Raw genomic sequence first — 12,260 nt, forward strand, 5'->3', positions numbered from 1 at the left:
CGGGGGGCTTAGCGGCGGGGCGTTAGTGGCGGCAGGCGGCGTGGGGTCAGGGGCGGCGGCAGGGTGCGGTCGGGGAGAGAGAAGGGTAGACAGAGAGTGAGGAGGGCAGGTGGGAGATAGGGTTAGGGTTAGGTTGGGGGCGGGTGCATCAGCGCCGTTAGATAGAATATTGCTTTGCCGTCCGCTAATTGACGGCAAAGTATCTTTGTCGTCAGCTAGCGGACGGCAAAGAACTGGCTGACCGTAAGAGCTAGTTTGTCATATGCTAGCCGACGACAAAGATCTGGCTGACGGCGAAGGCGCTGTTTGCCGTCAGCCAGTTGTTTGTCGTCTGCTTTTCGTGAACGGGCGACAAAGAATGTCTTTATCGTCGGTTAGCGGAAGGCAAAGAACCATTTGATGACAAATTACCTGATTCCAGTAGTGCTACTATTAAGATTAAGATTAAAGATTATGAGTGCCATGCTTTGTGTGATTTGGGTGCTAGCATTTCCACGATTCCAAAAACTTTATATGATGTGTTAGGTTTTCGTGAATTTGATGATTGTTCTTTAAATTTGCATCTTGTGGATTCCACTATTTAAGAAACCTATGGGAAGGATTAATGATGTTCTTATTGTTGCAAATAGGAATTATGTGCCCATAGATTTCATTGTTCTTGATATAGATTGCAATCCTACATGTCCTATTATTCTTGGTAGACCTTTCCTTTGAACGATTGGTGCAATTATTGATATGAAAGAAGGAAACATTAGATTTCAATTTCCATTAAGGATAGGCATGGAACACTTTCCAGGAAAGAACATTAAATTGCCTTATGAATCTATTATGAGAGCCACTTATGGATTGCATACCAAAGATGAGAACACTTATTCGTGTTTTATGCCTAGCCAATTTTATTTTTGTTTTTGCATTTTAGGTTCTGTTTTGCAATAAATAATTCATCTAGCCTCTAGTTAGATGCGGTTTTGTGTTTTAATTAGTGTTTGTGTCAAGTAAGACCTTTGGGATAGCATACGGCGATAGTTTATTTGATCTTGCTGAAAAACAGAAACTTTTGCACCCAGGAAAACAATTCTCACTTTTAACAGAAGCGTGATAAAATACTTATTCTTTTTTAAGAAGATTAACAAACACATTGCTTAGGATTTCCTAATTGTTTAGAATTTTTGGAGTCACAGAAGTATTCGAAATATCCATATTTCTACAGACTGTTCTTGTTGGGGATATAACTATCAGTTATGACCCGCCCGGGAGGGGCCGGGTCAAGACCCAATGGCGGGTCACAAAGGAAGCCCAATAAACACTCAAGGTGATAGTCTATTAAATCTTATAGAAGGACTGAAGGCCTAGAGGCGGTTTAAGGCCCAATATTGTAAACCGCCGTATGTAAGGAAAGACTTGTAAAGAAAGGCATGTAAAGAAGTCACCGAGCCGGACACGATTTATGAACCGACAGGGACTCTGTACGCCACCAGGCGTTAACCCGTGTATATAAGGGGACGACCCGGTGGCGGCTTAGGGCAAGAGACAAGAGATCGAGAACCAAGCCGGTGAACTAGCCTCTTGGCGATCGAAACCCCAGCAATATCAACACAACTAGACGTAGGCTTTTACCTTCATCATAAGGGGCCGAACTAGTATAGAATCTCTCGTGTCCTTTGTCCCGATTAACCCCTTTAAGCTTCTGATACGTCTCCAATGTATCTATAATTTTTTATTGCTCCATGCTATATTATCTACTGTTTTGGACTATATTGGGCTTTATTTTCCACTTTTATATTATTTTTGGGACTAACCTATTAACCGGAGGCCCGGCCCAGAATTGTTGTTTTTTTGCCTATTTCAGTGTTTCGAAGAAACGGAATATCAAACGGAGTCCAAACGGAATAAAACCTTCGAGAACGTGATTTTCTCACCGAACGTGATTCAGGAGACTTGGACCCTACTCCAAGGAGTCAAAGAGGTGGTCACGAGGGTGGCCCCCCCTAGGGCGCGCCCCCCTGCCTCGTGGGCCCCTTAGTGCTCCACTGACGTACTCCTTCCTCCTATATATACCTACATACCCCCAAACGAACAAAAAAGGAGCCAAAACCTAATTCCACCGCCGCAACTTTCTGTATCCATGAGATCCCATCTTGGGGCCTGTTCCGGAGCTCCGCCGAAGAGGGCCGTCATCACGGAAGGCTTCTACATCATCATACCCTCTCCGATGAAGTGTGAGTAGTTTACCTCAGACCTCCGGGTCCATAGTTAGTAGCTAGATGGCTTCTTCTCTCTTTTTGGATCTCAATACAAAGTTCTCCCCCTCTCTTGTGGAGATCTATTCGATGTAATCTTCTTTTCGCGGTGTGTTTGTTGAGACCGATGAATTGTGGGTTTATGATCAAGTCTATCTATGAATAATATTTGAATCTTCTCTGAATTCTTTTATGTATGATTGGTTATCTTTGCAAGTCTCTTCAAATTATCCGTTTGGTTTGGCCAACTAGATTGGTAGTTCTTGCCATGGGAGAAGTGCTTAGCTTTGGGTTCGATCTTGCGGTGTCCTTTCCCAGTGACAGAAGGGGCAGCAAGGCACGTATTGTATCGTTGCCATCGAGGATAACAAGATGGGGTTTATTTCATATTGCATGAATTTATCTCTCTACATCATGTCATCTTGCTTAAGGTGTTACTCTGTTTTTAACTTAATACTCTAGATGCATGCTGGATAGCGGTCAATGAGTGGAGTAATAGTAATAGATGCAGAATCGTTTCGGTCTACTTGTCACGGACGTGATGCCTATATACATGATCATGCCTAGATATTCTCATAACTATGCTCAATTCTGTCAATTGCTCAACAGTAATTTGTTAACCCACCGTAGAATACTTATGCTCTTGAGAGAAGCCACTAGTGAAACCTATGGCCCCCGGGTCTATTCTCATCATATCAATCTCCATCACTTTAATCTTGCTTTGCTTTTTTACTTTGCCTTTACTTTTTACTTTGCATCTTTATACCAAAAATACCAAAAATATTATATCTATCAAATCTCACTCTCGTAAGTGACTGTGAAGGGATTGACAACCCCTAATCGCGTTGGTTGCGAGTAGCTATCGTTTTGTGCAGGTACAAGGGACTTGAGCGTGGCCTCCTACTGGATTGATATCTTGGTTCTCAAAAACTGAGGGAAATACTTACGCTACTTTGATGCATCATCCCTTCCTCTTCGGGGAAAACCAACGCATGCTCAAGAGGTAGCAAGAAGGATTTCTGGCGCCGTTGCCGGGGAGTCTACGCAAAAAGTCAACATACCAAGTACCCATCACAATCCCTATCTCTCGCATTACATTATTTGCCATTTGCCTCTCGTTTTCCTCTCCCCCACTCCACCCTTGCCGTTTTATTCGCCCTCTCTCTCTCTCTCTCTCTATCCTCCCTCTCCTTTCCATTTGCCTTTTCTTTTGCTTGTGTGCTAGTTTGTTTGCTTGTCGTCATGGCTAGTCTCATATCTTCTCCGTTGTCTCCCAAGAGTGAAGTTCTAAATTTTAAACAAAGGGAGGGAGAAAATCAAAAAGATGCTTGGTATAGAATTTGCAATGCTCAAAATAGATCTACCAGGAAGCAATCTACCTTAGTTCTTATCCGCAATTTTTATGTAGGTGTTAATCCTTGGTATAGATATATCCTCGATACCATTACCGGAGGGAACTTCTTGGGTAGCCATACTTTTGATTCTTATAATGCTATGTTAAATTTATTTGGCTCACCACCTCTTTTGGTTAATGGAGCCGTGTTAACTTTGGAGCATGTTATGCAAAGACTTGAAATTATTGAAAATAAAGTTGCTACTATTGAATTAATTGAAAATCTAGATAAAAAGATCCACAATCAAATTACTCAATATGAATCTAAGGTAGGAATGACTTTGAAAAATATTAAGGAAAAGGAACCCATAGTTAATGAGAAGATAAACTTAGATTCTACTAGAATTGATAAAATTGAGGGTATCATTACAAACTTGGGAACCGCTTTTTCTTCTGTAAAGAATACTCCAAGTCCTCCTACTAAAATTGCCAAGCTTATGTATGTTCCTAAAAATAAGGGTGAATCATCTAGTAAGGAAACCGCGGATCTTAAATCTATAAGTATTCATCCCAATCTTTTTGCTATCATTAAGGAACCAATTGCTACAAATGAATATTTCGATCTTGTGCCTAAAAGTTTGATAATCACTATAAATAAAGAAATTCCTAAGGGAAATAGGTGCCTCATCGAAGAGTTGCCTACCAAAGATGGCAATACCTAGATCTATCCTCGCTTTTATGCCTAGCTAGGGGCGTTAAACGATAGCGCTTGTTGGGAGGCAACCCAATTTTATTTTTATTCCTTCTTTTTGCTCCTGCTTAGTAATAAATAAATTATCTAGCCTCTGTTTTGGTTGTGATTTTTGTGTTTAATTAGTGTTTGTGCCAAGTAGAACCGTTGGGAAGACTTGGGGAAAGTCTTGTTGAACTTGCAGTAAAAAACAGAAACTTTAGCGCTCACGAGAACTGCTGTAATTTTTATTTGAAGAGTGATATTTAGTTAATTATTTTTTCAGATGATTAATAGATAAATTCCGCACGTCCAGAAGTTTATTTTAGAATTTTTGGGGTTCCAGATCTTGCGCTAGCTACATATTACTACAGACTGTTCTGTTTTTGACAGATTCTGTTTTTCGTGTGTTGTTTGCTTATTTTGATGAATCTATGGTTAGTAAAATAGTTTATAATCCATAGAGAAGTTGGAATACAGTAGGTTTAACACCAATATAAATAAATAATGAGTTCATTACAGTACCTTGAAGTGGTCTTTTGTTTTCTTTCGCTAACGGAGCTCACGAGTTTTCTACTTTAAGTTTTGTGTTGTGAAGTTTTCAAGTTTTGGGTGAATTCTTGTGATGGATTATGGAACAAGGAGTGGCAAGAGCCTAAGCATGGGGATGCCCATGGCACCCCCAAGATAATCCAAGGACACCAAAAAGTCAAAGCTTGGGGATGCCCCGGAAGGCATCCCCTCTTTCGTCCACTTCCATCGGTAATTTACTTGGAGCTATATTTTTATTCACCAACATGATATGTGTTTTGCTTGGAGCGTCTTGTATTATTTGTGTCTTTGTGTTTTAGTATGCCACAATCATCCTTGCTGTACACACCTTTTGATAGAGCCATACATGAATTAAAATTTGATAGAATACTCTATGTGCTTCACTTATATCTTTTGAGCTAAGTAGTTTTGCTCTATGTGCTTCACTTATATCTTTTGAGCTAAGTAGTTTTGCTCTATGTGCTTCACTTATATCTTTTGAGCGTTATAATTTTTGCTCTATGTGCTTCACTTACATCTTTTAGAGCACGGTGGTGGATTTGTTTTAAAGAAACTATTGATCTCTCATGCTTCACTTAAATTATTTTGAGAGTCTCTTAATAGCATGGTAATTTGCTTAATAGTAGTATGCTTGGTATTCAAGATTTGTGAAACTTTCTTTTGAGTGTGTTGAATACTAAGAAAAGATTGAAACATGATAGTTGTTTGAGATATGGAGGTGATAATATTAAAGTCATGCTAGTTGAGTAGTTGTGAATTTAAAGAATACTTGTGTTAAAGTTTTTGATTCCCGTAGCATGCACGTATGGTGAACCGTTATGTGATGAAGTCGTAGTATGATTTATTTATTGATTGTCTTCCTTATGAGTGGTGGCCGGGGACGAGCGATGGTCTTTTCCTACCAATCTATCCCCCTAGGAGCATGCGCGTAATACTTTGCTTTGATAACTTCTAGATTTTTGCAATAAATATATGAGTTCTTTATGACTAATGTTGAGTCCATGGATTATACGCACTCTCACCCTTCCACCTTTGCTAGCCTCTCTAATACCATGCACTTTTCACATGTATCATACACCTACCATATACCTTCCTCAAAACAGCGACCATACCTACCTATTATGTCATTTCCATAGCCATTCCGAGATATATTGCCATGCAACTTTCCATCGTTCCGTTTATTATGACACACCTCATCATTGTCATATTGCATATCCCGGTACACCACCGGAGGCATTCATATAGAGTCATATTTTGTTCTAAGTATCGAGTTGTAATTTTTGAGTTGTAAGAAAAATAGAAGTGTGATGATCATCATTATTAGAGCATTGTCCCAGTGAGGAAAGAATGATGGAGACTATGATTCCCCCACAAGTCGGGATGAGACTCCGGACGAAAAAAAGAGAGGCCAAAGAAGCCCAAATAAAAAGAGGACATAAAAAAGAGAAAAGGCCCAAAAAATTAAAAAATAATAATAATAAAATGAGAGAAAAAGAGAGAAAGGACAATGTTACTATCCTTTTACCACACTTGTGATTCAAAGTAGCACCATGATCTTCATAGTAGAGAGTCTCTCATGTTATCACTTTCATATACTAGTGGGAATTTTTCATTATAGAACTTGGCTTGTATATTCCAATGATGGGCTTCCTCAAATTGCCCTAGGTCTTCATGAGCAAGCAAGTTGGATGCACACCCACTTAGTTTCTTTTTGAGCTTTCATATACTTATAGCTCTAGTGCATCCGTTGCATGGCAATCCCTACTCACTCACATTGATATCTATTGATGGGCATCTCCATAGCCCGTTGATATGCCTAGTTGATGTGAGACTATCTTCCTCTTTTTGTCTTGTCCAGAACCACCATTCTATTCCACCTATAGTGCTATATCCATGGCTCACGCTCATGTATTGCATGAAGATTGAAAAAGTTTTGAAAAAGTTAGAGTATGAAACAATTGCTTGGCTTGTCATTGGGGTTGTGCATGATTTAAATACTTTGTGTGGTGAAGATAGAGCATAGCCAGACTATATGATTTTGTAGGGATAACTTTCTTTGGCCATGTTATTTTGAGAAGACATAATTGCTTTGTTAGTATGCTTGAAGTATTATTATTTTTTATGTCAATATGAACTTTTGTCTTGAATCTTTTGAATCTGAATATTCATATCACAATTAAGAAGATTTACATTGAAATTATGCCAAGTAGCACTCCGCATCAAAAATTCTCTTTTTATCATTTACCTACTCGAGGACGAGCAGGATTTAAGCTTGGGGATGCCTGATACGTCTCCAACGTATCTATAATTTTTGATTGCTCCATGCTATATTATCTACTATTTTGGACTATATTGGGCTTTATTGTCCACTTTTATATTATTTTTGGGACTAACCTATTAACCGGAGGCCCAGCCCAAAATTGCTGTTTTTGCCTATTTCAGTGTTTCGAAGAAACAGAATATCAAACGGAGTCCAAACGGAATAAAACCTTCAGGAACGTGATTTTCTCACCGAACGTGATCCAGGAGACTTGGACCCTACTCCAAGGAGTCAAAGAGGCGGTCACGAGGGGGGGCGCCCCCCCTAGGGCGCGCCCCCTGCCTCGTGGGCCCCTCAGTGCTCCACCGACGTACTCCTTCCTCCTATATATACCTACGTACCCCCAAACGAACAAAAAAGGAGCCAAAAACCTAATTCCACCGCCGCAACTTTCTGTATCCACGAGATCCCATCTTGGGGCCTGTTCTGGAGCTCCGCCGGAGAGGGCCGTCGTCACGGAGGGCTTCTACATCATCATAGCCTCTCCGATGAAGTGTGAGTAGTTTACCTCGGACCTTCGGGTCCATAGTTAGTAGCTAGATGGCTTCTTCTCTCTTTTTGGATCTCAATACAAAGTTCTCCCCCTCTCTTGTGGAGATCTATTAGATGTAATCTTCTTTTTGCAGTGTGTTTGTTGAGTCCGATGAATTGTGGGTTTATGATCAAGTCTATCTATGAATAATATTTGAATCTTCTCTGAATTCTTTTATCCGTTTGGTTTGGCCAACTAGATTGGTAGTTCTTGCCATGGGAGAAGTGCTTAGCTATGGGTTCGATCTTGCGGTGTCCTTTCCCAGTGACAGAAGGGGCAGCAAGGCACATGTTGTATCGTTGCCATCAAGGATAACAAGATGGGGTTTATTTCATATTGCATGAATTTATCTCTCTACATCATGTCATCTTGCTTAAGGCGTTACTCTGTTTTTAGCTTAATACTCTAGATGCATGCTGGATAGCGGTCAATGAGTGGAGTAATAGTAGTAGATGCAGAATCGTTTCGGTCTACTTGTCATGGACGTGATGCCTATATACATGATCATGCCTAGATATTCTCATAACTATGCTCAATCCTATCAATTTCTCAACACTAATTTGTTCACCCACCATAGAATACTTATGCTCTTGAGAGAAGCCACTAGTGAAACCTATGGGCCCCGGGTCTATTCTCATCATATCAATCTCCATCACTTTAATCTTGCTTTGCTTTTTACTTTGCCTTTACTTTTTACTTTGCATCTTTTTACCAAAAATACCAAAAATATTATATCTATCAGATCTCACTCTCGTAAGTGACTGTGAAGGGATTGACAACCCCTAATCGCGTTGGTTGCGAGTAGCTATCATTTTGTGCAGGTACGAGGGACTTGAGCGTGGCCTCCTACTGGATTGATACCTTGGTTCTCAAAAACTAAGGGAAATACTTACGCTACTTTTCTGCATCATCCCTTCCTCTTCGGGGAAAACCAACGCATGCTCAAGAGGTAGCAGCTTCCTAGTTGCGATGACCCTATGACTAAGTCCTTTTGCTAGGACATCTGCCATGACGATTCCACGACAGTTCTGTTTTTGACAGATTCTGTTTTCTATGTGTTTTTTGCTTATTTTGATGAATCTATGGCTACTATCTGGGGGTATGAACCATGGAAAAGTTGTAATACAATATATATTACACCAATATGAATAAAGAATGAGTTCACAACAGTACCAAAAGTGGTGATTTATTTTCTTATACTAATGGAGCTTATGCGATTTTGTGTTGTGGAGTTTTCAAGTTTTGGGTAAGGATTTGATGGACTACGGAATAAGGAGTGGCAAGAGCCTAAGCTTGGGGATGCCCAGAAAGGCATCCCTCTTTCATCTTCGTCTATCGGTAACTTTACTTGAGGATATATTTTTATTCACCACATGATATGTGTTTTATTGGAGCGTCTTGTATGATTTGAGTCTTTGCTTTTTAGTTTGCCACAATCATCCTTGTTGTACACACCTTTTGAGAGAGACATGCAAGAATCGTGATTTATTAGAATGCTCTATGTGCTTCACTTATATCTTTTGAGCTAGGCATAATTGCTCTAGTGCTTCACTTATATCTTTTTAGAGCACGGCGTGATTTTATTTTATAGAAATTGATGAACTCTCATGCTTCACTTATATTATTTTGAGAATCTTTAAACAACATGATAATTTGCTTTGGTTATAAATTTAGTCCTAGTGTGATATGCATCCAAGAGGGATAATAAAAACTTTCATATAAAGTGCATTGAATCCTATGAGAAGTTTGATTCCTTATGATTGTTTTGAGATATGAAGATGGTGATATTAGAGTCGTGCTAGTAAGTAATTGTGAATTTGAGAAATACTTGTGTTAAAGTTTGTGATTCCCGTAGCATGCACGTATGGTGAACCATTCTGTGATGAAGTCAGAGCATGATTTATTTATTGATTGTCTTCCTTATGAGTGGCGGTTGGGGACAATCGATGGTCTTTTCCTACCAATCTATCCCCCTAGGAGCATGCGTGTAGTACTTCAAACTATCGGTTTGGTTTGGCCAACTAGATCATAAATAAGTTGATCATAAATCCATAGATAAGCTGATCATGAGTCCACAATTCAAACTATCGTCGCATTTGGAGAACTTCTATTTCTGCACAAAAAACAACACCATGGTAGTTCTGCTGAAAACATCGTTAGTCCGAGTTAGTTCCATTCAAATCATACCAAAACCATATATAACTATTGTAAACATGGTGATGTCGCTTGAAGCTACATCGGTATTTCCCCAAAGAGGAAGGGATGATGTAGCACAACGGCGGTAGGTATTTCCCTCAGATATGAAACCAGGGTTATCGAACCAGTAGGAGAACCAAGCAACACAACGTAAACAACACCTGCACACAAATAACATCTACTCGCAACCAGACATGTAAAAGGGGTTGTCAATCCCTTTCGGGTAGCGGTGCCCCAAGATGGGCAAAAGGACGTGAGAGAGTTGTAAATATTGATAGATCGAACGCCAAATAAAATAAATTTCACCAAGGTATTTTTGTATTTTCGGTTTAGTAGATCTGAAAATAAAAGGCAAATAAAATAGATCGCGAAGGCAACTAATATGAGAAAGAGACCTGGGGGGCATAAGTTTTACTAGTAGTTTCTCTCTAGAAAAATAGCAAATGGTGGGTAAACAAATTACTGTTGGGCAATTGATAGAACTTTAAACAATCATGATGATATCTAGGCAATGATCATTACATAGGCATCACGTCCAAGATTAGTAGACCGACTCCTGCCTGCATCTACTACTATACTCCACACATCGACCGCTATCCAGCATGCATCTAGTGTATTAAGTTCATGGAGAAACAGAGTAATGCAATAAGAACGATGACATGATGTAGACAAGATCTATCTATGTAGAGATAGACCCCATCGTTTTATCCTTAATAGCAACGATACATACATGTCGGTTCCCCTTCTGTCACTGGGATCAAGCACCGTAAGATCAAACCCACTACAAGGCACCTCTTCCCATTGCAAGATAAATAGATCAAGTTGGCCAAACAAAACCCAAATATCGGAGAATAAATACGAGGCTGTAAGCAACCATGCATAAAAGAGATCAAAGAAACTCAAATCCTTTCATGGATATGAAAAGATAGATTTGATCATAAACTCGAAGTTCATCTGATCCCAACAAACACACCGCAAAAAGAGTTACATCATATCGATCTCCAAGAGATCGTTGTATTGAGAATCAAACGAGAGAGAGGAAGCCATCTAGCTACTAACTATGGACCCGAAGGTCTACAAAGAACTATTCATGCATCATCGGAGAGGCACAAATGGAGGTGGTGAACCCCATCCGTGATGGTGTCTAGATTGGATCTGGTGGTTCTAGACTCTACGGCGGCTGGAATTGTTTTTGTCGACTCCCCTAGGGTTTCTGGAATATTGGGGTATTTATAGAGCAAAGAGGCGGTCCGGGGGCACCCGAGGTGGGCAAAACCCACCAGGGCGCGCATGGGCCTCCTGCGCGCCCTTGTGGGTTGTGCTCTCCTCGGAGCACCCCCAGGCACAGCCTTGGCCCATTAGGTGTCTTATGGTCCATAAAAAAATTCCACAAGGTTTCGTGTCATTTGAAATCCCTTTGGTATTGATTTTCTGCGATGTAAAAAACATGAAATAAAGCAGCAATTGGCACTTGGCACTATGTCAATGGGTTAGTACCAAAAAATGATACAAAATGACTATCAAATGATTATAAAACATCCAAGATTTATAATATAACAGCATGGAACAATCAAAAATTATAGATGCGTTGGAGATGTATCAACATCCCCAAGCCTAACTCCTACTCGTTCTCGAGTAGGTAGGTGATAAAAATAGAATTTTTGATGTGGAATGCTGCCTATCATGTCATATCATATTCTTTTCTTCATATCATGGACATTTGGACTTCTATATTGTTCAAAGCAATAGTCTAGTTTTGACATGATAACTTAAATACTCAATCATATCAACAAGCAACCATGTCTTTCAAAATATCAATGCTAAAATAAGCTATCCCTAGCCCATCATGCTCAATCATTGATCCATTCATGAAATACACTCGCATATTAACTACACCCAATGCTCAAGTACGATCATAGTGCCTCCTAGTTGGTGCTTTATAAGAGAAGATGGAGACTCATATTTAAAATAAAAATTGCATAAAATAAAAGAAAGGCCCTTCGCAGAGGGAAGTAGGGATTTGTAGAGGTGCTAGAGCTCAAAGTGAAAAACTTAAAGATAAAAACATTTTGGGAGGTGTATCCATCCCACCAACAAAAACGACTTATAGTTCCCAACACTTTCCATGCTAGATATATCATAGGCAGTTCCAAACAGAAAATAAAGTTTATTCCTTTTTCAACCATACTTTCACTTTCCATGGCTAGCCGTATCCACGGTTTCCCTCCATACCCGCACTTTACAAGGAATTTATTATTCGACAACATAAAGTAAATTCATTTTTCATCTCGGGACTGGCCATCCCTAAAATCTTTGCCTTACTCTCATGTAATGACAAGTGAATAAACACTCATCGT

This window comes from Triticum dicoccoides, chromosome 3A (genome assembly GCF_002162155.2).
Source record: "Triticum dicoccoides isolate Atlit2015 ecotype Zavitan chromosome 3A, WEW_v2.0, whole genome shotgun sequence".
NCBI classification, from domain to species: Eukaryota; Viridiplantae; Streptophyta; class Magnoliopsida; order Poales; family Poaceae; genus Triticum; species Triticum dicoccoides.